We start from the raw sequence: 27,226 nt of genomic DNA on the forward strand, positions 1-27,226 counted from the left end.
TGCCACCTAGTGGTCGGAGTTCATGTATAACATTATGTACAAACTTGCCTAATGTATATCATCACATCCCCTTTCCTTTGTAAAATGAAATTATTTACATGCATTAAATTTCTTTTTACATTACATTATGATATGCATAACTATAGACATGTTCAGAATTTGTTTTTGTCTGTTAAAGTTCATTCTTTCTGGCTTGCGACTTATTCTTGTAGACCTTTTCAGTGTCTGCTGAACTGGCAAAGGCTCTTCATGTTCTTTAGTATTTGTTGATTGAGTTTGATGTTCTTCATGTACTGATGTATCATCCCCTTGTTGTGTTTGTTCCATATGTTCTTCGGATGTTCTAAGACTGTTATATCCTTCTGCTGGTGGTTGCATCACAAACAGTTGCCGTACTTTGAGCAAATCTCTTCTATTCCTTCTCAAGACCACACCTTCATCCGTAATGATGAGATATGGGTTTGGACCTGCTTGTTGCAGTACCTTTGCCTGTTTAGACCACAGTAAGAAGTCTTACAACACCAGGTTAAAGTCCAACAGGTTTGTTTCAAACACTAGCTTTCGAGCACTGGTCCTTCACCCGAGGAAGGAGCTGTGCTCCGAAAGCTAGTGTTTGAAACAAACCTGTTGGACTTTAACCTGGTGTTGTAAGACTTCCTACTGTGCTCACCCCAGTCCAACACCGGCATCTCCACATCCTGTTTAGACCAGGCATTGCCTTTGGAGTCTTCGATTCTCATCATAGCCTCCTGGCTGCAGAGGTTGAAGACTTTTTGCAGACCTATTAGAGAATTCTTTCTGCCTCCTTTTCTTAGAGGTCAATTGTCTTGTTAACGAGTGGTTCATGGGCTCATGAGGAAAACAAGGTAGAGTTGTTCACAGCTGCTTGTTCATCAACATTTGAGCAGGCGTGAGGCCATTGACCAGTGGTGCCAAACGAAAGCTTAGATGTCCAAGGTATGTATCATTGCGACTGTCGAGTGCTTTCTTAAGGAGCTGTTTGATGATATGCACTCCCTTTTCAGCCTTGCCATTTGACTGAGGGTGATATGGGCTGGAAGCCACATGTTGGCAATCATTCTTCCGTGCAAATTCTGTCCACTCATAGCAGTCAAAACAAGGACCATGGCAACTCATGTCCACATTTGGGTTGCCACGTCACACAAAAATGCCTTTGGCGTTCTTAGTAGCATCTTGGCGAAGAATTCGACCACTGCATTATCTCCATGTAGATTTGAAATAGTCTATGACGAGAAGGTACTCCTTTCCATTTAAATGGAAAAGATCCGTGCCAACCTTCTGCCACGGAGTTGTGACTATCTCGCCCATCTGCATAGGTTCCTGACTTTGCCTGCGCTGAAATCTTTGGCATGTTTCACTGTTCTCCACCATCAACTCGATGTCCCAGTTGATCCCAGGCCGATAGACTGCTTCCCTTGCTCACCTCTTGCAATTTTCCATCCCTGCAACTTGACGAGGATCATTGACCGCAATGCCTGTGGAATCACAATCCGCTGATTCCGCAGCAAAAATCCTTTAGCATCACTCAATTCTGTTTGAATATTGTAAAAACGTGAACATGATCCTTCAGACCATCCTTCATGGATAAACTTTCTCACTTTCTGCATGATAGTGTCCTTGGCAGTTTCCTCTTTAATGATTTTTGACTTGTTGTTGGAGACTGGAAGGGACTCTGTCACCATGTTCACATGGACCTGTGCCTCCTCATCCAACTGGAATGGTTCCTCATTGCTGGTAGCTCTGGAAAGTGTGTCAGCCATGATAAGATGGTAACCTGGCGCATACACCAATTCAAAATCGTACCACTGTAACTTCATGAACATTCGCTGCAGTCTCGGCGACATCTCACTTAGATTTGTTTATGGTGGTGACCAGTGGCCTGTGGTCAGTCTCCACAATGAAGGTTGGAAGCCCATTCACTCAATCATGAAAATTTGTCAGCCCATTAAGGAGCCCAAGACACTCTTTTTCGATTTGTGCGTATTGTCGTTCAGCGTCGGACTTCGCCTGGACACATACGCCACTGGCAGCCAATCTTCTTCCAGATCCTGCAGGATTAGGACCGCCCCAAAACCATCCTGTGATGCATCAGTTGAGATTTTTATATTATTGGCTGGGTCAAAAAACGTGAGTACTGGAGCTGTGGTAAGCCAAACCTGCCATCCTTGTTCGTGCTTGCTGGAGCACTGGAATTCTGCATTTTTCTTTATGGTTTCCCTCAGATATGCTGTTTTGGCTGCCAAGTTGGGATGAACGTGCCCACAAAATTTGTCATGCCAAGTATTCTTGACAATAGCTCCCAAAGGTGTGTTGAATGTGCACCTTTTGGGCTTTCTTTATCTAGTTTCAATTGCCAGAAGCCTTGTGAACCGTCCAGTGGGCAGCACGGTAGCATAGTGGTTAGCACAATTGCTTCACAGCTCCAGGGTCCCAGGTTCGATTCCCGGCTTGGGTCACTGTCTGTGTGGAGTCTGCACGTTCTCCCCCTGTGTGCGTGGGTTGCCTCCGGGTGCTCCGGTTTCCTCCCACAGTCCAAAGATGTGCAGGTTAGGTGGATTGGCCATGATAAATTGCCCTTAGTGTCAAAAATTGCCCTTAGTGTTGGGTGGGGTTAATGGGTTGTGGGGATAGGGTGGAGGTGTGGGCTTGGATAGGGTGCTCTTTCCAAGAGCCGGTGCAGACTCGATGGGCCGAATGGCCTCCTTTTGCACTGTAAATTCTCTGAATCTACTGAAACAGGTTGCTCCTGCTATTTCAGACATTATCTCCTCCCTTTTTGGTATAGGGTAGTGTCCCCTTTTTATATTGAGACTCAAATCCTTCAGATCCATGCAGATTCTGAAGTCTCCATTACGCTTCTTTACACAAGCTATGGAATTAACCCAGACTGTAGGGGCATCAATACGCTTAAATGGCACCCAAGACAGCCATTCTCTCAAGCTCTTCCTTTAGTTTATCCCTCAATTGCACCGGCACACATCTAGCTCATGAATCACAGGCTTCGCATATTCCTTTAATTGAATCTTGTACATTTATGGTAACATACCAAAACCTTGGAAAATTTCAGAGAAATAATTCGGTATGGAATCTTCTGAGGAATGAGAACCTGTTGCAGCATTGTAGACTCGTCGGACGAGCTGTAGATCCTCACCTGCCTCAACTCCAATTAAAGACTCGAAGTCTGCCACCACAACAGAAAATTTCAACTTGTACATTTTGTTTTTTCATTTACATCAAGCTCACATACTCCTAATGATGAGATGTTGTTCCCATTATAATCTTTTCATAATACCGTTCTGGTGACTATTTTTGGTTGAGTTTGCAGCTTTTTTAAATCAGGCAGGTTGATGAGGTTGGTCCTCGCACTAGTTTCAAGCTTGACTGTTATCGCTGTGCCATTTATCTTTAACATAACTGTCCATTTATCTTTATGACTATCTGCCTTCAATTCGATGGCGCTGGAGTGAGGCGGCTTCTTACAAGCTGTGTCCAGCATACCCTCTAATTCTATCTTTTACTCTCATTCTATTCTTCTAAAACTTCATTCAAACTGTTTTCAACTCTCTAACAATGTTCTTTTTCAATTACTTACAGATTTAGCGACTTTTAGGACCTTGGAGATACCTTACCTCGTATTAAGTTAATCTTTTCTCTACACCTTGCTATAACTGTAACATTATATTCTGCATTCTCTCCTTCTGTCCCTATGTACGGTATGCATTGTCTGTATAGAATGCAAGAAACAATACTTTTCACTGCATACTAATACATGTGACAATAATAAATTAAATCAAAACTCACTGTTGCTGCAGATTGAAACAAAAACATTGCTATTTGATCTGACTTGAATCTCCCTGTCTTCGCTGGAGATCTTGGGCGGGATTCTTCGAGCCTCTGCGCCGAAATCGTGATCGGTGCGGGGGCGGTGAATGCCCACGATCGTGTCCAAGGCCGAGGCGCGATTTTTCGGCGACCGGAGAATCGGCGCCAGTCGCGAGTGCGCGGTCGACGCAGCAATGGTTGGGGGCTGTTGAAAGAGGACTCCGCTGCGATTCTCCGCGGTTGACTGGCCAAGTTCTTGCCAGGTTCCGCCGAGTCCCACTAGTGTGGCTCCTGTATGGTTTCACTTGACGGGAGCTCGGCATCGCAGCTGCAGCGGCCGTCCTGGTTTGGGGGGGGTGGTTTGTGGGGTGATCAGGCTCTGGAGGGGGCCCTCCACGATGGCCAGGCCCGCGATCGGGGGCAAACGATTGGTGGGCGCGCGCATTCTCGGGGCGGGGCCTATCTTCTTCCACTTCGGCCCGCTGTAGGGCTCCGCCATGTTGCGCGGGGGCCGGCGCGAAAACGGCTGCCGCATGCATGTGTGGACCCGTGGCCGGAAGTGCAGGGCCCCGTATCGGCAGCAGCAGCTGCGGGGAGCATGCAAGGGCCTGCTATCCCCCGGAACTCCGGAGAATGACTCCGGACTTTTCGTAAAATGTCTCGAGTGATTCGCGCCTGTTTTCCGGCGGGCGTGGGGACATAGCTCCATTTTCGTAAAATCCTGCCCATGTATTCTTTAGGCACACCTCATCAATAGTGCTAATATTCTTTGTTTGTTCAGGCCTTTTCCTGGTATAACATAGTGTTGCAAAATGATTCCTGCCATTACAGATGGCAAATATTTTTCCATAAGCAGGGTATTGCCATGGCAAATGCCGTTTGCCACAACGTGGACACAAAATGGAGGGTCAGGTCGGCCGCTCAAAATGGTGCCCGCACTGGGAGCATGTTTTTATTTTAGCTGCATCACTGCAAAATTACCTCTGCTGCCTCTTCTGCCTTTACGCCAAAGTTAGGGAGATTCAACGTGCTGAGATGTTTTGCAGCAAGCTCACTAGTGTGACATATTTGAATCGTACATTCAAGTTGCAGATCTATTTCCCACAGAAGCTGCTCGTGCAATTTATAATTGGAGATTCCAAAAGCTATCTGGTCTTGTATCATTGACAACTGGAGTGTGCTGAAGTTGCACGACTGCGCCTTCAATCGCAAGTCAGAGAGGAAGCATTCAAATACTTCTCCTGTGTTCTGGGTGCACGTACGGAATATATAGCGCTCCAAGGTTTCATTTTTTCTAGCGGGGGCAACTCCGATCGAATTGCTTAAGCACTTCTTCGAAGCTTTTGATTTGAGCCTCGTTTCAAATGCAAAAATGTTGACGATTTCAGTTGCTTGTGGACCTGCTGCAGTGAGCAGCAAAGCGATACGCCTCTCATCAAACTGTGCCTGCAGACCCAGGGCTGCAACATAGAGTTTAAATGGTTGCTTAAATACCCTCCAATTCTCCTCTACATTACCCGTAATCCAAAGCTGTTGAGGTGCCTTGATGCCTTCCATCCAAGGCTTCAGAATTTTATCGCGCCTTGTGCATCAGATGCCAGTAGCTAGCAAGGTAAGTAGCAAAGATACGTTTCCTTCCTTATCATTCAAACTTATCTTCAGTGGTTCAGATTTTTTTTGTACAGATTCTTCCAGGGCGTAATTCTCCGATCACCCCCGCCAGGTCCCCCTGGCAGGCCGCGCGAATCCCGGCACGCCGCCCCGATGCCGGGACGCAATTCTCCACAGATTGGAGAATCGGCGCTACAAGGGCCGGCGTGGTCGGCGCAGCGCCGGTCGGGATATGCACTGACTCTCTGGCCCAAGCCGGATCGGGCCAGTGCGCCGATTCTCCGGCCCGGATGGGCCAAGCGGTCGTCAACATAAAGTCGAGTCCCGGCGACGCCGTTCTAACATTCTCTGAGCCAGCGGGACATTGGCATTGAAGAGTCTGGGGGTAGCCTGTGGGGGGGGGGGGGGGGTTCCGACCCTGGGGGGGGGGGGGGGGGGGGGTGGAGGGGGGGCTCTGTAGTGGCCTGTCCCGCGATCGGGGCCCAGCGATCGGCGTGGCGTCCTCTCTGTCGGGGTTGGGGGGGCGTCCTTTCCTCCGCGCCGGCTCTGCCGCCCAGCGCAATTTGGCGTCGGGGCCGGCGTGGGGAAGAAGGCCACTGCACACGTGCTGGTTGGCGCTTGGCCAACTGCGCATGCGTGGACCCCGTGGCAATGGGTTCGCGTGGGGAACGGCAGCTGGAGCGGCATGGGCCGCTCCAGCGCCATGCTACCCCACTGTGGCCCGAAGAATCAGGTCTTGGAACGGGCGGCGATGCCAGAGTAAAACACTCCCGTTTTTACGTCGGCATTGGCACTTAGCTGCCCGACGGGAGAATCCTGCCCCTAGTTCTTGTGAAATCATCAAGCCTGGTACCATGTACCAGCCTCCCCGAACAGGCGCCGGAATGTGGCGATTAGGGGCTTTTCACAGTAACTTCATTTGAAGCCTACTTGTGACAATAGCGATTTTCATTTCATTTCATTTCATATCATGCTCTGTAGACTGGCCAAAGTGAATGATGAACTACAGTACATTTATTGTGGAACAACTGCATGATAAGATAACTTGCATAAATAAAATAATAAACTACTAACACCAATTAACTGCAAAATACATCTATCCTCCAGCATGACCTACTCCCAACTCCCAGACCACAGGGTCACGTGATGGGTTTACCCTGCCACCTAGTGGTCGGACGTCATATATAACATTATGTACAAACTTGCCTTCTGCCTATCATCACAGGGGCTATTGCAATGGCATGGGGAAACAAATCTCTCAGAAATTATGCAACGAATCCGAAAGGGATTGGAGTTCCATGGTCATTCAAGCAAGATGATTGGCTACCATGCCAGATTTTGATCATTGAACAACACTAACAGCACAAATACTAGCTAAGCTGCAATATAACCAGGAATGTACCATTCCTTAGTGCTCTGCTTAAAGGCAGGTCTTGACTCACTGTCACCCAGAGCTGTGTTCCTTGGCAGCTTTTGTCAGTGGTTGTTTGTCATTGCCTTTCATTCTCAACGCAGGGTAAGGAGGCGGATCCCAAGGCAGAATGGGAATCGAACCTACACAATTGGCATTATTCTGAATCATACGCTAGTCACCTGGCCGACTAAGCAATGCCACCCCTAAGCAGGAACATGTAGCTGTGCATCTGAAGCAAAAGCCAAAGTGCCAGGATTATTGTCATGTAGGGGAAAACTTTGCTCATGACCTGGGTTTTATAGTCGCCAAATTACCACAAGTGCAACTTTTCCCACCCCACCTGTCCTCTCAGACACGGTGAAGAAAAGCTGGGGAATTGTCCAATGCTTTTGCCTGAGCCAACATCCCTAAAATAGATTGTCCCGTCATTGTCTCATTGCGCTTTGTAGGAGCGAGCTGTATGCAAAATTAGTTGCCATATTTCCCTATACATTGCAACAGTGATTGTATTTCAAAAGGCTTAATTGGCTATTAAACACATTGGGGTGGGATAAGATTGCCACGCGTGTGGTGTTTTTACAAATCGTAACTTCTAACTTGAAGTTAGCAGAATCTGGTGCACCTCAAAACTAACTTCCTCCACCTTCAGCCAGAGGGAGCTAGACTCAAGGTCAGAGTCCAGCTCTGCCCCCACCCAAAGAAAGAAAGTCTGCAGAATGTTACCTTTGTCCTGATAGTCGAAAATTGAATTTTTTTAAGCTAGATTGTAACTTTCCGGATATTGTATGGGTCCGGGTGAAAATTCTTCAGAAATTTATCCCCACTAAAGGGAACAGGAGTTGGATTTGGCGAATATTTGTTTGATAGGGAAGGTTAGATGAGATAGTTTAAGTTTGAAGCGAACACATCAATTTAATATAATGAAAAAGCATGCAACTTGGTGGTCATGTGAAGAGTATAAACTGCAACACTTACATAATACCTTGAAAAGAAAAGATAACTGATTCTTATTTCACTGAGAGGATCCAAATTTCAATGTTTCTTAATGTAAATGTAAAGAGAACTTGGATATCCATCAAACGTCAAGTAATATTACCCTGTGAGAGTGTGAGACTGTTAGGTTTAAGATGGATGTCAGGGCCACTACCAAACACTCTCCCCTAATGAAGTCAATAATTGACCATCCCTATTCATTATCACACATTAGGTACAAAGATCCTCCAATTGTAATTAGGTTGCCCATAACATTTTAAAGAAATATTTTTCTAAATTTATTTTTGAAAACCTAAGGGATGGATTCTCCGCGGCCCCTCCGCGGTACTGGGTTCTCGATCCAGTGGAGAATCCACCTTCAGGTCAAAAATCCCAAGTACCCTGCTTTGAAACTAACCGCAATGTTTATAAATATCTAGCTATGATTGATAGGTCCTCACCACATCAAAAGACATTAAGTGCTTTCTGCTGAGGGATCCCTGGATGTTTATAAACATTGTGGTTAGCTTCACGGCAGGGCACTTGAGATGCATTCAAGCATGAAGGGAATTGAAAAAAAACAATCCAGACACCTGGCTGTTTCAAAGCTATTATTCTGTCTATTACAGCCTATCAAAAACTATTTACCTTTGAAAGTGAAGAGAAGCTTTGGGGATCTGAGAGGATTTAAATCCCTGTGATGTGTTTTTGCTTTCTATGAAGTAATAGCTGTTGCTTTCAACACCTCTGTCTGAGGCAATAAGTGATTGGTAAGTGAAAAAGCAATGATTTTCTATTGTTTCTGCCTGGACTTCTCTTTAGCTTACAGGCAGGGGTGGGGGGGGGGGGGGTTCTGATATGTGGGTCTCTGAAGGGGGGGTCCCTGAGATGGGGGTCCCTGAGATGAGGGCCTCTAATTTGGGGTCCTATGATATGGGGGCCTCTGTTGGGAGTTGGGTCACCCTTGTGCTGTGGAGGTGTGATCCATAATTTCTGTGATGATGGGGGTGTGTGTGTGTGGGGAGGATGCCCCTACTTATCAGCAGACGGGTGGTGCGGGAGGATCTACATTGTGGGTGGGGAGGGGAGCCGGCTGCAGGACCTCGGTATTTGGCCGCCCACTCAAAATGGCGGTCCGGTAGCGAGTTTCCGAGTGGAATCCCACAAGCTCCCCACCATGCATTAATTGCATGGCAAGGGAAAGGAAATTGCTCCTGGGCGCCACTCTTTCTACTCTGATTGGAGAACTTAGTCTCCCAAATGGAGAACCCAGCTTCAGGGTTGGGCAACAGGCATGTTGGTCAAACGGCTTGGTCAACATATTGCCTCCAGTTAGATAATGAATCGTGAACCCGCGTATTCTATTTTCTAATTGTGCCGTTCATAATCCAAACAAGCATTGCCCTCTGGTGCTGTTTGTCATTGTAATGGCTCCTAGGATAGTGGCTTCTAGATACATGTAATCTTTTTCAGCAATGTCACACTGATGTGAAAGGAGTTGACTATGCATATGTTTGGTCAATGTTACCCTTAGAAGAATGCAACTTGCTGTAAGATTCACTGAAGAGTAAGTTTTAAATTAACTTCTTGCATCTATCCCATATTTTATAGGCCTTATTCCTTTTTGTACAGATGCACCTTCTTTCTTTTTTCTTGAGAAGACAGGATTTTGGCCGGTTTTCCTACAAAGGGAATGGAGGCCAATTATATAGCATCTCCGCACGGGCTGAGCAATGATGGACGACCTCATTCTGTAGTTCAGAATCACACTGTGCAGTAAATTTATGTCTCCACTGCCCCTGGTTGCCAGATGAATACTGCCCTTCCTTCTAGACACAGCAACAATACTGCAGCACCACTGCTTCATGTGTCTTGTTAAGTTGTGCTGGTGTCACGCTCCAAGAATCTAATGCTTTGAAATGGCGACACTAATGTAATACAATCTACACTAATGTTTTATGCATATAGGTCTTTCAGCAAACTGCTCCTTCTGGCTCGCTCCCAAACCCTTAGGATTTTTATCTTTACATGTCTCTTCAACAGTTAAGCATTACAATTGAACAATGCTTGAGCACACTTTCATGCCGAGGATGTGGAATGATCTTTGAAATGTGTGGATTAAGGAATATAATGATTCTCTTCGTACATAACTGGAGATGCACCGGTCATGTTACTTTTGGTAACGAGGCAAGAATCTACAGACAACTGCAATGACAACAATCCAAGATCATTAAAATGTTTCTTGCACTTTGAACCTTCTGCTTCCTGTTTGTAATTAGCTGTCCTCCCTGTGATACCCGTACCTTTTCAAAAATAAACACAGAGCAAGAAATGAATTAAATAATAAAGATTTCTTTAATTTTCTATTTTTTTTCCTCTCATTTATGTCCTTTGTTCCTTTGAATTTATTTCTGTCCCCTGTCTTTGCTTCCCTCAAATTATTTTTGAACAATCATCAAACTCTTTTCTTCGCGCACAGGATCAGAAATAGGCCAGTCGGCTGCCCCATTCAGCTCTGGCATTTCATGAGGTTGTTATGTTTCTTAAAAGAATGCTAGAAGTCGTTCAGCAGTTGAAGGATGGTTTATTGCGCTCCACAATAAATTACTTCGTTAGCTTTTACTTACAGAATGGCACTTGTAAAGATACTGCTTTTCTGTGCTCTGCAACTAGGCCTAACCACTTGCAGCCCTGAGCTCAACTTCCGTTCTGTTCTGCTCCCCTGCCTCTCCAGCCAAAGTGAGTGAGGGCGGGCCTTCGGCGTCACTCTTATATGTCCCCGTGCTGCCCCCTGGTGGTACTTCCATTTCCCATCAGCCCCATCAGATCATACTTGTTCTGTAGTTTAGCTCCACTGCGGTGGGTAGTTTTCTGAGGGTGAGATGAAGCATTACAGCATGGAAGATCTAGAAGAGTGTTGGTGCAATGGCACAGCTTTGCTTGACCCCAGGCCAAATGAGAATTGGGTCTATGATGAATCCATTTGTCAGGATTATGGTTTGCATGTCATCATGGAGCAGCTAGAGAATGGTGAAACCTTTGGGAGCAGCTGAAACACAGGAGGATGCTCCATATTCTCTCACGGTTGACAGTGTCGATGGCCTTTGTGAAGGCAAAGAAGGTCATGTACAAGGGTTGGTGCTGTTTCCGGCATTTCTCCTGTCATTGCCATGCAGTGAAGATCATGTCCGTTTTTGTCTCTTAGTGGGCGGAGTCCACATTGTGACTCCAGGAGAGGCTCTTCAGCCACACAGGGATTCCATCTCCTCCCGCCTTGTTCTCTATTAGCTACAGCCATGCTTTTGAAGGTGAAAAAGGGATAAAGAGCTTTCATTAACACTGCACCACTTTTGTGATTTCAATGTGCTTTACAGCACATGAAGTACACTTGAAGTGTAGTCACTGCTGTAATGTAGGAAATCATCATTCGACTAAAACAAATCATGAGTCCGTGCATCAAATCCGCACTAAGGGGCCTGACTGCCATTAGCATCCATCCCCCCAGGCTGAAAATCCGACATAGAACATACAACATTACAACGCAGTACAGGCCCTTCGGCCCTCGATGTTGGGCCGACCTGTGAAACCCCTCTAAAGCCCATCTACACTATTCCCTTATCATCCATATGTCTATCCAATGACCATTTGAATGCGTTTAGTGTTGGCGAGTCCACTACTGTTGCAGGCAGGGCATTCCACGCCCTTACTACTCTCTGTGGGACATGTGGGGCACTTTCTCCCAACTCAGGTTGGCGGAGTTTGGAATTTTTCTGACTCTGCGCCCTGGCTTGGGAGTGGAAATTCCGCCTTTGGAAGGAATCAGTGCAACCAGCATCGATCCAATTTTTTTTTTACTGATGTGCTCCCTGTTACAGCCACCAGTCAATGCCTAATCCAATCATTTTTGATACGAGACAACCATTCACATGAGTTCTCAAGTACACCTCATTCGGACAGATTAATAAACTGATTTCCCAAATGCCTCTGTGGGAACAAGAGTGAAAACAAAGTGCTTTGTTTATGCTGCAAGCCAATCTGAGATGTTTAGTCTTGGATCAATCAGACCCTGGAGACTGGGGCTGATTCTGTCGGGAAAATCCATTGTATGCTGGCGACTGTTAACCAAACCGCCAGAAATGGAAAACATTTCGGTTTGAAAATGAGAGGATAGAAAGGAAATGGAAATAACGTAGAAATAATCTGGAATAATAATTCACGCTGTTATCAGAAAATGCCGCTCACTCCCTGGTGTACTGGCTTACAGTGAGAGATATTTGTTGACCACATTATGTCTGCAGCAGATTTAAGACTCCATATGATTGTATTTCAATTCAATACATTCAGATTTGAAGTTTTCATCTGCAAATCAAATTCATAATCCATGTTTTTCACAATTTAAGAATGCAAATGTTTGTACTGTGCCTCCAATTTTATAGATTGACATTTCGTGCGCAAATTCTTTGCCACATCCAAAATGCCTTTCAAAAAAGGGGAAATTTCCATTAGAATCTGTCATAATATCCACTCATGTATATAATGAGATGCAGACAGGCAGTGATTGACACATAGGATGACCAATGAACACACAACACAGAACAACCAATCACCAGACAAGACACCACCACTATAAAGCCCACAGGCCATTAAGTCTCCCGCTCTTTTTCGGGACCCAGACACTGAGGCAGTCAGAGTGCACAAGTCAGTGGACATTACTGCCATGTGGTAGCTAGTAGGTCTCGTCGAGGCAGTAAGAGGTCGTCAGTAGGATTAGCAGAGTGTCAACCCACAGCTGAACATGTACAGCCGTTCATAGTTTAAATAAAACCGTGTTGGATCATCTCCGGTGTTAGACGTTTGTTTCTAGCCTCCTGCATCCAGTTGCAGTCAACATCGAATCAACCCGCCTAACACATCAGAATCCATTGATGTAAAGCATCTTGATGAGGTGATAATGGATACTTCTGTGGTCTCTTTAGATGGAGGGGGGGTATGGGGGGGGGGTAGGAATGGGGGAATGGAGGGTCCCGGGGAGGAAGACACCACTATTATCATTCTCACATCCTCTCCCGTTTCCTCACAGATATTACACACAATAAATGATTTCTGGGACACCGTGGAAGTTGCCCTCATGGGGTTTCTGGCAGGCCAAGCAGCCAGACACCGGAGAAGGCGATGGCAGCAGCATCGACAGAGACACGAGGCGGCGGCCCATGAGCAGGGCCCCACCCCACACCCTGAGGACCCGGCCACCCAACAGTCCAGGGTGGGACCCAGAGGGGGAGGCTGGCGATGGCACAAGGTGTACAGTCCTGACTGGTCTTTCAAAGAGATGATGTACAGCGTATGCTCCAGGAGGCTCTGCCTCAACAAAGGGACGGTGCGGCACCTGTGTCATATCCTTGCAGACATGGCACTCCTTGGAAGACGAGGAATCCATTCCTGTTGGCCATCAAGGTCACCACAGGCCTGAACTTCTATGCCTCAGGATCATTCCAGGGCTCGAGCGGGGCTTGTGCAGCATCACAGAAGCTACAGACTACAAGTGCATCTGTGAAGTCACTGATGCCTTGTTTGCATGGTCAATGGTCTACATAAACTTTGACCCGGACCAAGCCCAACAAGATGCCTGGGCAGCAGGATTTTCCGCCATCGACGAGCTGCCCCAGGTCCAGGGGCTAATAGATGGCACGCATGTCGCCTTGCCCTTACTGGGCTGTCTGGGAGTGCCCTACATCAACAGGAAGGGGTGCCACTGCCTGAATGTCCAGTTGGTGTGCGACCACCACCTGAAGATCATGCCCGTGTCGACACGCTTCCCAGAGAATGTGCACGACAGCTACTTCCTGGTGCAGTCAGACATCCCCGGCCTCTTCGAGGCTATCCCAGGATGGCTGGTTGGCTCTCATGGGTTAAAGGGTACCTGCTGAGGACCTGCTAATTCCTCCCAGATGGCACTGGCTGCGCTTTTGCTGACCCTCTGAAACCCTTGGGGGATCAGGGCATCCTATCTGGCCTCCACCATGTCCAACAATCTGTCCAGGTCGGCATCCCTGAATCATGGGGCTGGTCTCCCGGATGACATGGCTGCGAGCTGAGTGTGGTTGGCTGTGCAGGAGCGTTTAAGTGCTGCTCCTCCTTGTTAGCAGGTGAATGGTGAGCACGGACCCAGTGGGACCATCATTTGCGGCCTGAAACCCGTGGGGCCTCATTAAGTGCACCAATTAATTTTTATACCACTGACAACCTTGTCAGTCTGAGTGTCTGTAAGCTCAAGGGAGTTCCCGTTCTCTATCACACTCAGAAACCTTTCCGTTAAATCACACCCTTAGTTTCCATTAATCCCTTATAAAAACAACCATTTGTACCTGTAATCCCACTCTGAAGACTTTTCTGTCTTGGAGCTGTCAATTAAATTGTGAACTGACAGGCACCCCACTGTGATAATGATAGTTTGTGGAATCAATTATGCAGCCTATAATCCTATAATGTAGCCTTTAGGCTTATGTCAACAGACAGAGTAGAATAACAAGCACCAATTTGTTTTAACATTGCAAGCAGATTTTGTTTCAAATATTAAGAGGGCGGGAGATTTAAATATCGTGCTATCTTGACAGCTTCCTTTTACAATTCTTCAGTTAAGACTGTCTTCTTAACAGTTCCAATTAGCTTGGCGGTTCCAACATGTTTATGCACTTTGTACACATTCCTGTCCAATTGTAACAATCCCAAAGGGTGCTTGACCTGTTCCAAATGGCATTTGATCCCTGCCAAAGATCTTCCAAGACCTATCAAAAATGGAACCTGATCTCTGCCGAAAGTGTCCCAGGACCATGTCCAAAATGGTACTTTATCTCTCCAAATAGATACCCCACCACTCCAAAGACCTCTGGTAAGTTTAGACCTTCCCCTACCAGGTTTACAGTGTACAAGTCATGATTTGGACATCTCACTAGATAAAATCCAGATCTGATAAAAGCTGCTGCAATTCAACATGTGCAGTTGCCTCCGTGAACCACGGATGTGTAATTTAGAACATGACCCCATTCCCACCCGTTGCGTAAATGGTGGGGCCAGCTTCAGGGCAGGACATCTGGATTTGTGCCTCTCCATCTGTGTGAAAATTCAGACGCGAATGTTAATATGCAGTTAAATGAATAGTATTGTGTAGTCCGATGCTACATTACATTCTGTGCATGTCTATAACTGTGAGGATATGCGTAATTATTAATTACTTCCATTACTACCGATCCCTCCATTTCTTAGAAAGCTGATTATGCAATAGGAGAAAAAGAAATTTGGCAAGGAACCCACCTTAGGGCTGCAATTACCAAAATCTCTACTGGAGTTGGAATATTGGCAGAGCAAATACTTTTCAATTATCTATACTTTAATTAATTCCCCCATTAACATTTGACTGAGTCACGCTGTAACCCTCAAATCAATCAAAAAGTATACAACAGGAATTGTAATGACTGAGAAATCATATCCTGTTCCACAACAATAGCTGCCATCTAGGACCATTTACGTGGGAGGAGATGTCATTACATCCATTGTTGGCTTGCCAATGCAATAAAGGTGTTCGGGACACACACAAACCTATACCATTTAAAAATGTGCCTTCATGCAATTTCGCATATGATTCATTATTGCAAAAATTTTGATACAGAGTAAAAGTTCTACAAATATTGCTGTTGAAAGGAATTGGAATTTAACTGCCAGCACACCAGGCAAGAATAGAGAAATAATTTCACAGCACAAGTTGAAGGAACCAACTTCTGTGTCGTGGACTCCATAATATTTAATGACATGGAGCAGAACAGTTCATTGATCAGCACAATGGACCGCTACGACCAAGAAAGCACAACAGCGCCTATACTTCCTCAGTAAATTAAAGACATTCGACATGTCCACATTGACTCTGACTAATTTACACAGATGCACCATAGAAATCATCCTATCTGGCTCCATCACAGCCTGGTATGGCAGCTGCTCGGCCCAAGACCACAAGAAACTACAGAGAAACTACAGCCCAGTCCATCATACGAAACATCCTCCCATCCATTGACTCTGCCTACACATCCTGCTGACTAGGGAAAGTGGGCAGCATAATCAAAGACCATGCCTACCTGGACAATTCTCTCTTCCAACCTCTTCCATCAGGCAGGAAATACAAAAGTCTGAGAACATGCACTAACAGATTCAAAAACAGCTTCTTCCCCGCTGTTACGAGACCCCTGATTTCCCTCTTATGGACTGAACTGATCTCTTCACACATCTTCTCCACTGAGTAGTACTACACACTGTATGCTTCACCGGCTGCCTGCATCTATGTATTTACATTGTCTATTTATGTATGTCCTATGTGGTTTTTCATGTAAGTAATGATCGATATGGACTGTACACAGGTCAAAACGTTTCTCTATACCTTGGTACACATGACAATAAATCAAGTCAATCAATCAGTGCATGGTTAGGTGCTGAGCCACACATGTCTTGGGTTTAACCCTCAACCCTGGGCAGTGCAGAGTTAAATGATCTCAACCGGGATCTTAAATGTCTTCAGGTCAACAAGGCCTTCACCCACCATTCCATGTGCAAATGTAACAAGACCTGGGCAATATCCAGACCTGGGCTGATAAGTGGCAAGTAACATTCCGCCTCACAAGTGCCATCTCCAAAAAGAGAGAATTTAACCATCGCCTCTTGACATTCAAAGGCATTACCATTGCTGAATCCTCCACTAGCAATATCCTGATCAGAAACTCAACTGGACCATTTATATAAATACTTTGGCTAAAAGAGCAAGTCAGAGGCTCGGAATCCTGTGATGAGTCCCGACTTCCCAAAATCTGTCCACAATCCACAAGGCACAAGTCAGGAGTGCGATGGAATTATCTTCCCTTGCTTGAATGAGTGCAGCTCCAACATCACTTGAAAACTGACACTATTCAGATCACCTAATTGGTACCCCTTCTACAAACATTCACTCCCTCCACCACTGATGCGCTGTGCAGCAATACAAACCATCTTCAAGATGTACTAATAAATCACCAACAACACTTTGAATTGCAGGAATGTCAAATTACAGCTCCTGAGCTCATTTTTAAAAATTCATTCGAGGGATTTATGGGCATCGCTGGCTGGACCAACATTTTGTACCTAACCCGAATTGTCCTTGAGAAGGTGCTGGGCAGCTTGCTTCTTGAACTGCTGCAATCCAAGTACACCCACAGTGCTGTTGGGGAGGGAGTTCCAGGATTTTGACCCAGTGACAGTGAAGGAATGGTGATAAATTTCCAAGTCAGGGTGGTAAGTGATTTGGAGGGTAACCTACAGGGGTGGTGTTCCCATGAGACTGCTGCCCTTTCCTTCTAGATGGGAGCAGTTGTGGGTTTGGAAGATGGTGTAGTGATATGCATCACTGTAAATACACAAGGGGTTCATGTAAATACACGTAGACTAGCTAGACACTAGAGGGAGCACCAGAGACATGACACACAGACATTCAACCAATAGGCCAGTAAGATAGGACACGACCAATGGGCATTCACGATACACACAGAGGTGACACTACCACAGGAGGGCATTACACCAACCCATATAAAAGGACACAGCACACATGATCTTCCTCTTTCTCAGTGAGTACACAGGGTTGATTTGAAACACATCACACCCACCACGTGGATTGTAGCAGACTGGTTCATCAGTCTGAGTAGCTATAGCAGGATTAACAGGAGAGTCGAATCCAAGTAGGAGAATTGTTAACAGTTTAATAAACGTGTTAAAGTTATCTTCAAGTTGAACCTTCCTTTGTCAGAGTGCACATCAAGGAAGCAGCTTATGCTACGTCAAGAGCATAACAAAACAGATGGTGTCTTAGCAGCCTTAGTGAGGTCCTACAATGCAACTTGTAGAGGATACATGCTGCTGCTATTATGCATCAGTGGAGGCACTAGTGAATATTTGTGGATCGGGTGCCAATCATTGGTCTGCTTTGTCCTGGATCGTGTTGAGCTTCTTGAGTGTTGTTGGAGCTGCACTCATCCAGACAAGTCAGGACTATTCCTCCACACTCCTAACTTGCGCCTTGCAGATGGTGGACAGACTTTGGGGAGTAAGGAGGTGAGTTACTCTCTGCAGGATTCCTGGACTCTGACCTGCTCCTGTCAGCATAGCATTTATATGGCTAGTCCAGTTCAATTTCTGGTCAATGGTAATTCCCCGGATGTTCATGGTTCAGGTAGTCGATAGTGAGGATATGTTATGGACAAAGAGATCAAAGATAATACAATTTATCATATCGCATCTTTGACTTTATAGATAGAACCATAGGTATAAAAGCAAAGTCGCCCTGGTGAACTTTATGAGTCGCTGGTTAGGCCTCAGCTATCGCACATTGTGTCCAATTATAGAACATAGAACATAGAACTGTACAGCACAGAACAGGCCCTTCGGCCCTCGATGTTGTGCCGAGCAATGATCACCCTACTTAAACCCACGTAACCCGTAACCCAACAATCCCCCCATTAACCTTACACTACGGGCAATTTAGCATGGCCAATCCACCTGACTATATACACCAAACTTCAGAATGGATGCAAGATTTTGGAGAAGGTAAAAAGGAGATTTACCAAAATGGTGCCTAGGATGAAGGCTTTCATTTTTGGAACAATCTAAACAAACTGAAATGGTTCTCCTAGGAACAGGGAACGTTATAATATAATTGGGTTGTGCAAGGCTCACATTAACACTGCAATGAAGTTACTGTACAAGGGCAAGTTAGAGTTAGAATTAAAAACAGGGGCTAATAAATCAGGTATAACTGAGGTAATAGGACAGCATTTGGCATTCACAGAAGAAAAGTTTATTCAGATGTTAATTCAGCTGAGTTGGTTAGAATTTGATTGGAAATGAAGCTGCTTAAAATAGAAATCAATATGAAAAAGCCTGCATTGGAAAAAAAAAGAAGAGGCAAAAGAAAGAGAAAAAGAAATGGAAAAGAGAGAAAGAAATCAAATATGATGGGCCGAGATTCTCCAACCCCGCGGCCAAGTTCTGAGGCCGGCGTGAAAAGCGGCACAAGCCACTCCGGCATCAACAGGCCTCAAGCGGCAGGTATCCACTCCTTCCCCGGGGGCTAATATGGCGCCAGAGTGGTGTCCCCAGCTCCGGCACCTGAAAGCTGGCGCGCCATGGCTGGGCGCGAGTCCACGCATGCGCGTGGGTTCCTGTCTCCGCGCCGGCTTTAAGCTCTACGCTGCCTTCCTGCTAGCCCCCAGCAAAATGGCAAATCTGTGGCCATTTTGCGTCAGTTTTCCTGGCGTTAAACGCCACCGTTTTCACTTCGGTAATGAGGATTTAGTCTCCCAAATGGAGAATCCAGCCCATGAACTCTCATTCTGCAAAGTGTTTTGATCAGAAACGGCCTGGATGTGTATTCTAGCCTTTCAGAAGCATTGCGACATAGTTAAAACAATGACCTTAATCCTTGTGATCTTGTCTCTGAAGCACATCAAAATACACATCCTTGCGCTTTCTGACCAAAAAATATGTAGGGCGCGATTCTCCGCTCTCACGCCGGTTCGTAGAATAGCGGGCCGCGCCGATTTTCACGGCGGCACCGTTCCGACGCCCTCCCGCTATTCTCCGAACCCCGCACAAACTATACGTCGGCATTCCCGGCAAAGGCCTCGACAGACCCCCCCGACACGACCAGAAGCCCGACTTTTTGGCCCCCCGCTATTCTCCCGTGGGGGAGGTGTCCCAGTGGGCAAGGTGTGAAGGGACAGAGAATCGGGGAGGTGTCCCAGTGGGAAGGGTGTGAAGGGACAGAGGATGGGGGAGGTGTCCCAGTGGGCAGGGTGTGTGAAGGGACAGAGGATGGGGGAGGTGTCCCAGTGGGCAGAGTGTGAAGGGACAGAGGATGGGGGAGGTGTCCCAGTGGGCAGGGTGTGAAGGGACAGAGGATGGGGGAGGTGTCCCAGTGGGCAGAGTGTGAAGGGACAGAGGATGGGGGAGGATTCCCAGTGGGCAGGGTGTGAAGGGACAGAGGATGGGGGAGGGGGGGGGGTGTTTGTCATGCAGGGTTGTCTCACTTGGTGCAGCGCCGCCAACCTCGCATTGCGCGACATCCCGGGTGGTAGATCCCGCAACAAGGTCCAGTGCCCTCTGCTCGAACGTGGTGAGGGGGTGTAGAATGGGCGAAACTCCTCCAGTCTTGTTCCGCTCACGGTTGTTGTGAGCGGTCTTGTCCTGTTGGGGGAGGGGGCATAGGTAGATCATTACAATACGGCAGGTATCAGCAGGCCGTTCAGATACTGGCACAGGTTGGGGGTCAAGTTGTAACAAGACCATTGCATCTCTCCAGGGGGGCCAGAGGGCTGGGTCTGTGACTACGTCGTGAACCACCCTCCACTCACTCTGCCCCAATCCCCCTCCACTCCCCGTGCCAGGGGGGGAGGTGGGTGATTAAGTAAAGTGGGGGGGGGAGGGATGGTTGTGACCCGGGTACACCCTCTTGGCACTTACCCTGGCAGCCCTGGCGAGGTCGTGCAGCTTTTTGCGTCACTGCTCCCCAGAGCGAGGGGTCTGCCCCACAGCACTGACGGCAGCAGCCACCTCTCGCCAGGCCTGGCGCACCACGCTTGCAGGGTGGCGATGCCCTCTATGCGGGCAGATGATGCCCCTCCTCTGCTCCACCTCATCGAGGAGTGTTTCTATGTCGGCCTCAGCAAACCTCGGCACTGCCCTCCGTGGCTCCGACATATTTCCCGTCCCGTTCCTGTGCTCGCCCGCGCCTTTTTACGATGTCGGGCGGCATCACGTGGGCGTGTTCGTGGCGTTGCTGCGTTCCGACGTCATCTGGAACATAATTGCCGCGGCCCCATTCCTAGCCCATTTCCCAGGCGTGAATACCTCGGGAACAGGGCCGTGTCGGGCCGTCGGCAAAGTCGGCCGTGCGATTTTCCGCGGGTTCGGAGAATCGCACCCGTAGAATTTCCTTGGGGTAAAGAAATGTGGTGGAACTAGGGGGGCTGCATGAGAACAACATTTTGGAATGTGAGGGAGCTAATAATACTGGAAGAATTTTGTAACAACGTCCCAATATCATTATGTCACCCCTGGAAGACTGAAAGATTTCTAAGGTATAGGATTCTGACAGATGGATATGATAGATCCCAAAAGCAGCTAGATAGGCAATAGATTCACAATTGTAGACCCACAGGGAAGATTGAGGGACAGAAAATACTCAAGCTTTTTGAAGAAGGCAGAAGCTGTCTCTGTCAATAGAAATGACAGTGTCGTGGAAAGAAGGCAAGTAAAGAAACCGGTATGTTTTTATTGTTGTAAGACAGGGCATCTTCATGTCCATTGGTGGGAGGTCCATATTAAACCAATGGCAGTGATATGAACTCTTCAGGAGTTTTCAGAAAAGACAGTGTCAGCAACAGATGTTTAAAGAGTGGCAATGATACAAGTGGAGCATGTTACCTCAGAACTTGCTAGAAAGGGGAATATGGCTTAGGATAGTCAAGGGAACCCTTCCTTGAATACAGCTAAAGTGAGTCAGGTTAGAGGAGGTTTCAAACATTTTGGACGGGATTCTCTGACCCCCTGCCGGGCCGGAGAATCGCTGGGGGCGGAGGGTGGGCATGTATCCTGCCCCTCCGCCCCGACGCCGGCTACCGACTTCCCCGGCGCAGGGGCTTTGGCGGGGGCGGGAATCCTGCCGCGCCGGTCGGCGGCCACTGGCAGCGGTCCCCCCTCCCCCGGCGATTCTCCAGCCCGCGAAGTGCCGAGAGGCCGCCGGACCTGCCGGCATAAATCAAACCAGGTCCGTACCGGCAGGACCTGGCCCTACGGGCGACCTGCAGAGTCCTCGGGGGGGCGTGGGGGGATCTGGGCCCGGGGCTACCCCCACGGTGGTCTGGCCCACGATTGGAGCCCACCGATCCGCAGGCGGGCCAGTGCCGTGGGGGCACTCTTACCCTCCGCGCCAGCTTCTGTAAACCTCCGCCATAGCTGGTGCGGAGAAGGACCACCCTGCACATGCGCTGGGATGACGCCAGCACACACTGGCGCTCCCGCGCATGCACCAACTCGCGCCGGCCGGCAGAGGCCCTTTGAAAATGAAATGAAATGAAATGAAAATCGCTTATTGTCACGAGTAGGCTTCAATGAAGTTACTGTGAAAAGCCCCTAGTCGCCACATTCCGGCGCCTGTCCGGGGAGGCTGGTACGGGAATCGAACCGTGCTGCTGGCCTGCTTGGTCTGCTTTAAAAGCCAGCGATTTAGCCTGGTGTGCTAAACCAGCCCCTATGATTGGCTAATGATTTGGCTCTGGTTGGCGTGGCGCCAGGCATTCCCAAGTCGGCTGGCGCGGCGCCAACTCCGCTGACGGCGGCCTAGTCCCTGAAGATGCGGAGGATTCCGCACCTACCGGGCAGCCCGAAACCGGAATTGTTCACGCCAATCCTCGGCGCCGGTACAGCCCGACCCGCCGGGTAGGGTAGAATCCCGCCCAAGGATGTCTCAAAAGGAGAAGAGTTGCAAACAAACAAGTAAAAAAAAATATTTTGAAAGGTGCTGCGGCAGATCAGTCACTGATGAGGACTGATGATACAGTTTGTATTCCAAATCGTCTGATGAAAAAAAGGTATTAATGGGAGGGTATGCATGATATTTATGAACCTTGTGTAAGGTCAAATTACAAAGTGACTTAGTTAGGTGAACTGAATTGTTACTGTTGCATTTGTTCCTAGCCTACCTCTTGAAGGGGTAGATTTTCTATTGGCTAATGATTTGGATGACGTAAATGGTAACTTAGTGAAGTATTGGAACAGGTGCTTGATTGTGCTGATCTTGCAAAGCTAATGACAGCTCATAAAAACTATCTGCTGCTTTGATCCATTCATATCCCTCCATGCTTCAGTGGCGTAAATGGTGAAACCCCAATGTTTGTAACCAATGACCACATCAAAGACTGGTTAAGTAGTGGTTGGAATGCACTTTCATCTCTTTGATGTCAATCACAACCCACCACTCAAGAGCCCTGAAAGGATTGCAGATAGTGGATCTGTGGAACCAGGTGCAGGGAAACGGCTACCCTTTGAGGAATGGACACGTGGAGCTGCAAGGTAAATATTACAGCTATAATGATTCCCACTGCCCCTGTCTGGACAGCTATTAAGGTTCTAGTCAGGGGTCCCTTTCCTGGACGGGGGGCTCTGTGTGGGGAGGGCGGTCTGGGTGTGTGTTGGGGGGGGGGGTTTGTGGAGGGGATTCCTTTCGGGAGGGAATCCTTGGGCGGGAGGGGGGATCTCCCTTTTACAGAGGTCCTTTTTGGGGTCTCCCTATTACAGGGGTCCCTGGGGGTGTGTGGTCAGGTCACCCACGTATTTGGGGATGGGGGGGCACCCAAGCACTCTGGGGGATTGGGGGCTGATGTGTGGTACAGGGGTCAGGGCTGATTTGTGGCTCAGATAGTCTCTACCGTCGTGACCCTGCTGTGGTGGACGTCGCGACCACATCAGGTTCACGATTGCTGAGACCACACATGAACCTCAGCCATGTGATTCCTGGCTGCTAATAGTTGCTTCTGCCCACAACGGTAGAGCCGAGATTATTAAATCATTATTATTTGATGTGGACCTCCCTAATCTGATAACTCAATGCTCACTATTTGGTGCATTTACCTAGTAAGTCAATTTGAGTCTGTATTATTAATTCCACTGTTAACAAATTCTGTCAAGGACACATGTTAATGCTTTAAAATTCAAAAGGCCTGGATTAACTATTTAACCCAAATTGCACAACCATTAAGTAGTGGGCCCGCTAATAGTTGCAAATGGGTCATTACGGCCTATTTGCATTTACTTCCTTCTCCCGCTGATGTGCGGCATGGAATTCGATCACGCCCCCTGTGAGGGATCAGAGCATGGCGTTCAGATCGGTGTCCGGCGCCGATCTCGATTTTGCCATGATGCCCATCGGGGATCGTATTCTGGACACCTCGGGGATGGAGAATTCCAAAGTGAGATTTTTGAATGTGAGGACTGGAACGCCACTTGAGAGAGTCAGAGTGTCAGTGAGATTAGTTGACACACAGTGTTATTAACATTTTGGTGGGGCGTTGATAAATCCATGGACTCCATCTTGGTTGTTTTTGCAATTTATTGGGTTATTCGACCGCAGCTTGCCTGTCAATTCACATGTACCCATGTTAACCTTGAATGCTGGAGTATAAGATTGACATTATAAATTGTTTTATCTTTCTGACCTTGCATGATAAAGTTTTTTTTGTTTGTTCAAAATCCACAGAATCTTACAGCTTTATTCCCTTAGCAAGTGTCTTGAATCTCACACTTTGTCTGCTTTCACAAAATGTTGTTGGTTCCTAAATGAACCTTACAAAACATCTGTTAATCTGGTCAAGGTGTTATAAACCTCCTCAGCATGATTCAAATTGTTTTCTTTATCTTTCATGATCGCAATACTTACATTCAGTTATGTATAGTGAGAAACACAGATGGGGAGCCAAGGATCAATGAGCAAAGTAATCCCCAATTTGAAAAGATTGGGGATCACAACAAGGGACACCAAACTGCACTGATTAGTTCAAAGGATGTGTTGTGATAGCCTACTTCTCGGCATTGTGATGTTTCTCAGGTCCTTCTCGACTCTCGGTATACCTTTAATGAGAGTCATATACTTTGGCAAATTTCAAATGGAGCAAGGGTGCATTAGAACAAGACTACTGAGAGGAGTCATGGGCCGCGATTCTCCGCTCCCCACGCCGGGTGGGAGAATCGCAGGAGGGCCGGGCGACTCACGACACGCCGCCATGGCACCCCCCGCGATTCTCCCACCCCCCGCTCGGAGAATCGCCACTCGCCGTTTTTCACGGCGACCGGCGATTCTCCGGCCCGGATGGGCCGAGCGACCTGACGCTCCCAACCTGTTCATGCCGGCGGCAACCACACCCGGTCGCTGCCGTCGTCAACATGGCGCCAAAAGTTCGTTTGTGGCTTGTGGGGGGGCGGAGAGGGGAGTGAGCACCACGGCCATGCTCGGGAGGGTGCCCAACCGATCGTCGGGCCGGCGTCTCCAAGGGACGCACTCTTTCCGCCGCCCCGCAAGATCAAGCTGCCCCGTCTTGCGGGGCGGCGGAGGGGAAGACGGGATCCGCGCATGCACGGGTTGGAGCCGGCCAACCTGCGCATGCGCAGCTGACGTCACTTAGGCGCCGCTGTCGCGTCATTCTCGGTGCGCCGCTTTGATGCAAGCATCAAGGCCCGGCGGCCGAGATTTACGGAACGCCACTCCTAGCCCCCTGGGGGTGAGGGGGGGGGGGGTGAATAGGGTACGAGGAGCGGCCTCCGAGGCCGTCGTGAAACTCGGCCGAGTTCACGACGGCCTTCCTTGATGCCACGCTGGAGCGGAGAATCACGGCCATGGTGCCTGTAGCCCTGACCTTGTGGTGCCCAGGCGATAACATTGATCAGAATGCTATTTAGAGTCAATGGTGCCTTGAAAAATGCATTTCATTGTTATAATCCATTACCTAATTCAACTTCATTTAAAGTCATTATGATTAATTTCCATTAATAAAATCTGCTCGCTCTCCAATGGCAATCTATTTTAATTTAGGAAGGGCTGGTCAATGTTCAATCATTCAGTTTGCTCAGATGCTACACAGCAAATTTATAATGTTGCGATCATTAGCTGCCATGCAGTTGCAACCTCAATCCTGCTGAAAACAGGGGGAAAAAAATGAAAGATTGAAAGATTTTATCATTATTACTGCAAAGGATCCATGTATACATATTAGTATTCATCAACTGTGAAGTGACAGTGGAAATAATCTGATAGTTTACAGAGATCTGTTTTCCGATTCAGTTGAGGAATCAATTATCAGTTTTACGCTCCAATTTCATTGTCTATTGTATTCCAAATGTCTCACAGTGGGTCTGTACATGCCAATATTCCTTTACCTCTGTAACGTGAATCATTTCTGCGTAAAATTTTGCTTCTTATATTTTATTCCTTGGAGACAATTTGAAGTCAACACATGCAGGTTTGGCCCTTCTGACCTGTGGCTTCTTCTGCCTCAAAACTAGGATAGTAATGCCTCAGATAGGAACGTATATATATCACAGAAATATCCCCAAGAAATCAGGCAAAGCAGGACTGTACAATATTTTGTTCAAGGGAAGCATAGTAGCATAGTGGTCAGCACAGTTGCTTTACAGCTCCAGGATCCCAGGTTCAATTCGCGGCTTGGGTCACTGCCTGTGCGGAGTCTGCATGTTGTCTGCGTGGGTTTCCTCCGGGTGCTCTGGTTTCCTCCCACAGTCTAACGATGTGCAGGTTAGGTGGATTGGCCATGCAAAATTGCCCTTAGTGTCCAAAACATGTTAAGTGGGGGTTACCGGGTTACAGGAATAGGGTAGATACGTGGGCTTCAGTGGGGTGCTCCTTGCAAGGGCCGGTGCAGACTCGATGGGCCGAATGGTCTCCTTTTGCACTGTAAATTCTATGATTCAAGGGGAGACCTATCACTTATAGAAATGTGAAGATTTTGGGCTAAAACTTCAATTTGGCCTGTTAGCCAAAAATGAAGATCACAATACCCGCTTGACCCAGTTAGATTGATGTAGGCAGCAGGCAAACTTTGTGTTGTCTGCTCATCTCAATGATTGTGGGTTGAGTCTCAGTGCAAGTCATACTGCTGACAGGCTGCACAATCAGCAAGGGGCTCAGGAGCACAATGATTAGCTTTCATTTCTTGAACGGAGCCTTCCCTCTTAAAGGAGCATCTGCTCAAACTACAGCAGGTGCTGGAACTGTGTCAGAAAGTCCGTGGGAGAAGGAAGGATTTAAAAGTGGCAATTGGCCACAGAGAGAGCTCCAGGTTCTCTGATTTAAAGGAGGAGGTCAAGAGGAGGATAGAGGTCACATCTCCAGTGGTGGCCAGGAGGCCCTCAAAGTATACCCTTTGAAAAGAATGGGAGCAGGTTTCTATGGAGGTCAATTCCCAGGTTTCAGTACCAGCAATGCTGAAAAAAGTTAAATAATCTCACATGAATGGTTAAGGTCAGTGAATGCATCATCAAATATCATTGACAGCCACTGCATCACTGATTCTCCCACTGATCAATATACCGTAGCCCTATCACTCAGCAATCAGGGCTCATGCATAACATTAAAATGCTCAAGCTCTGACACTTACCAATGCTGCCAATCTCACATCCACCCCCTGCAGCTTCCCCAAATTTCCAGCTGGTCAGATAGGACGGGCACACCAAACACGCATATTGCAACTCACCCATCGGCCACCTTCCCTCGCTCTTGAAGAACAAAGTTGCATTTAACCACAGGGAGCA

The sequence above is a fragment of the Scyliorhinus canicula genome, chromosome 5 (assembly GCF_902713615.1).
Source record: "Scyliorhinus canicula chromosome 5, sScyCan1.1, whole genome shotgun sequence".
Classification (NCBI taxonomy): domain Eukaryota; kingdom Metazoa; phylum Chordata; class Chondrichthyes; order Carcharhiniformes; family Scyliorhinidae; genus Scyliorhinus; species Scyliorhinus canicula.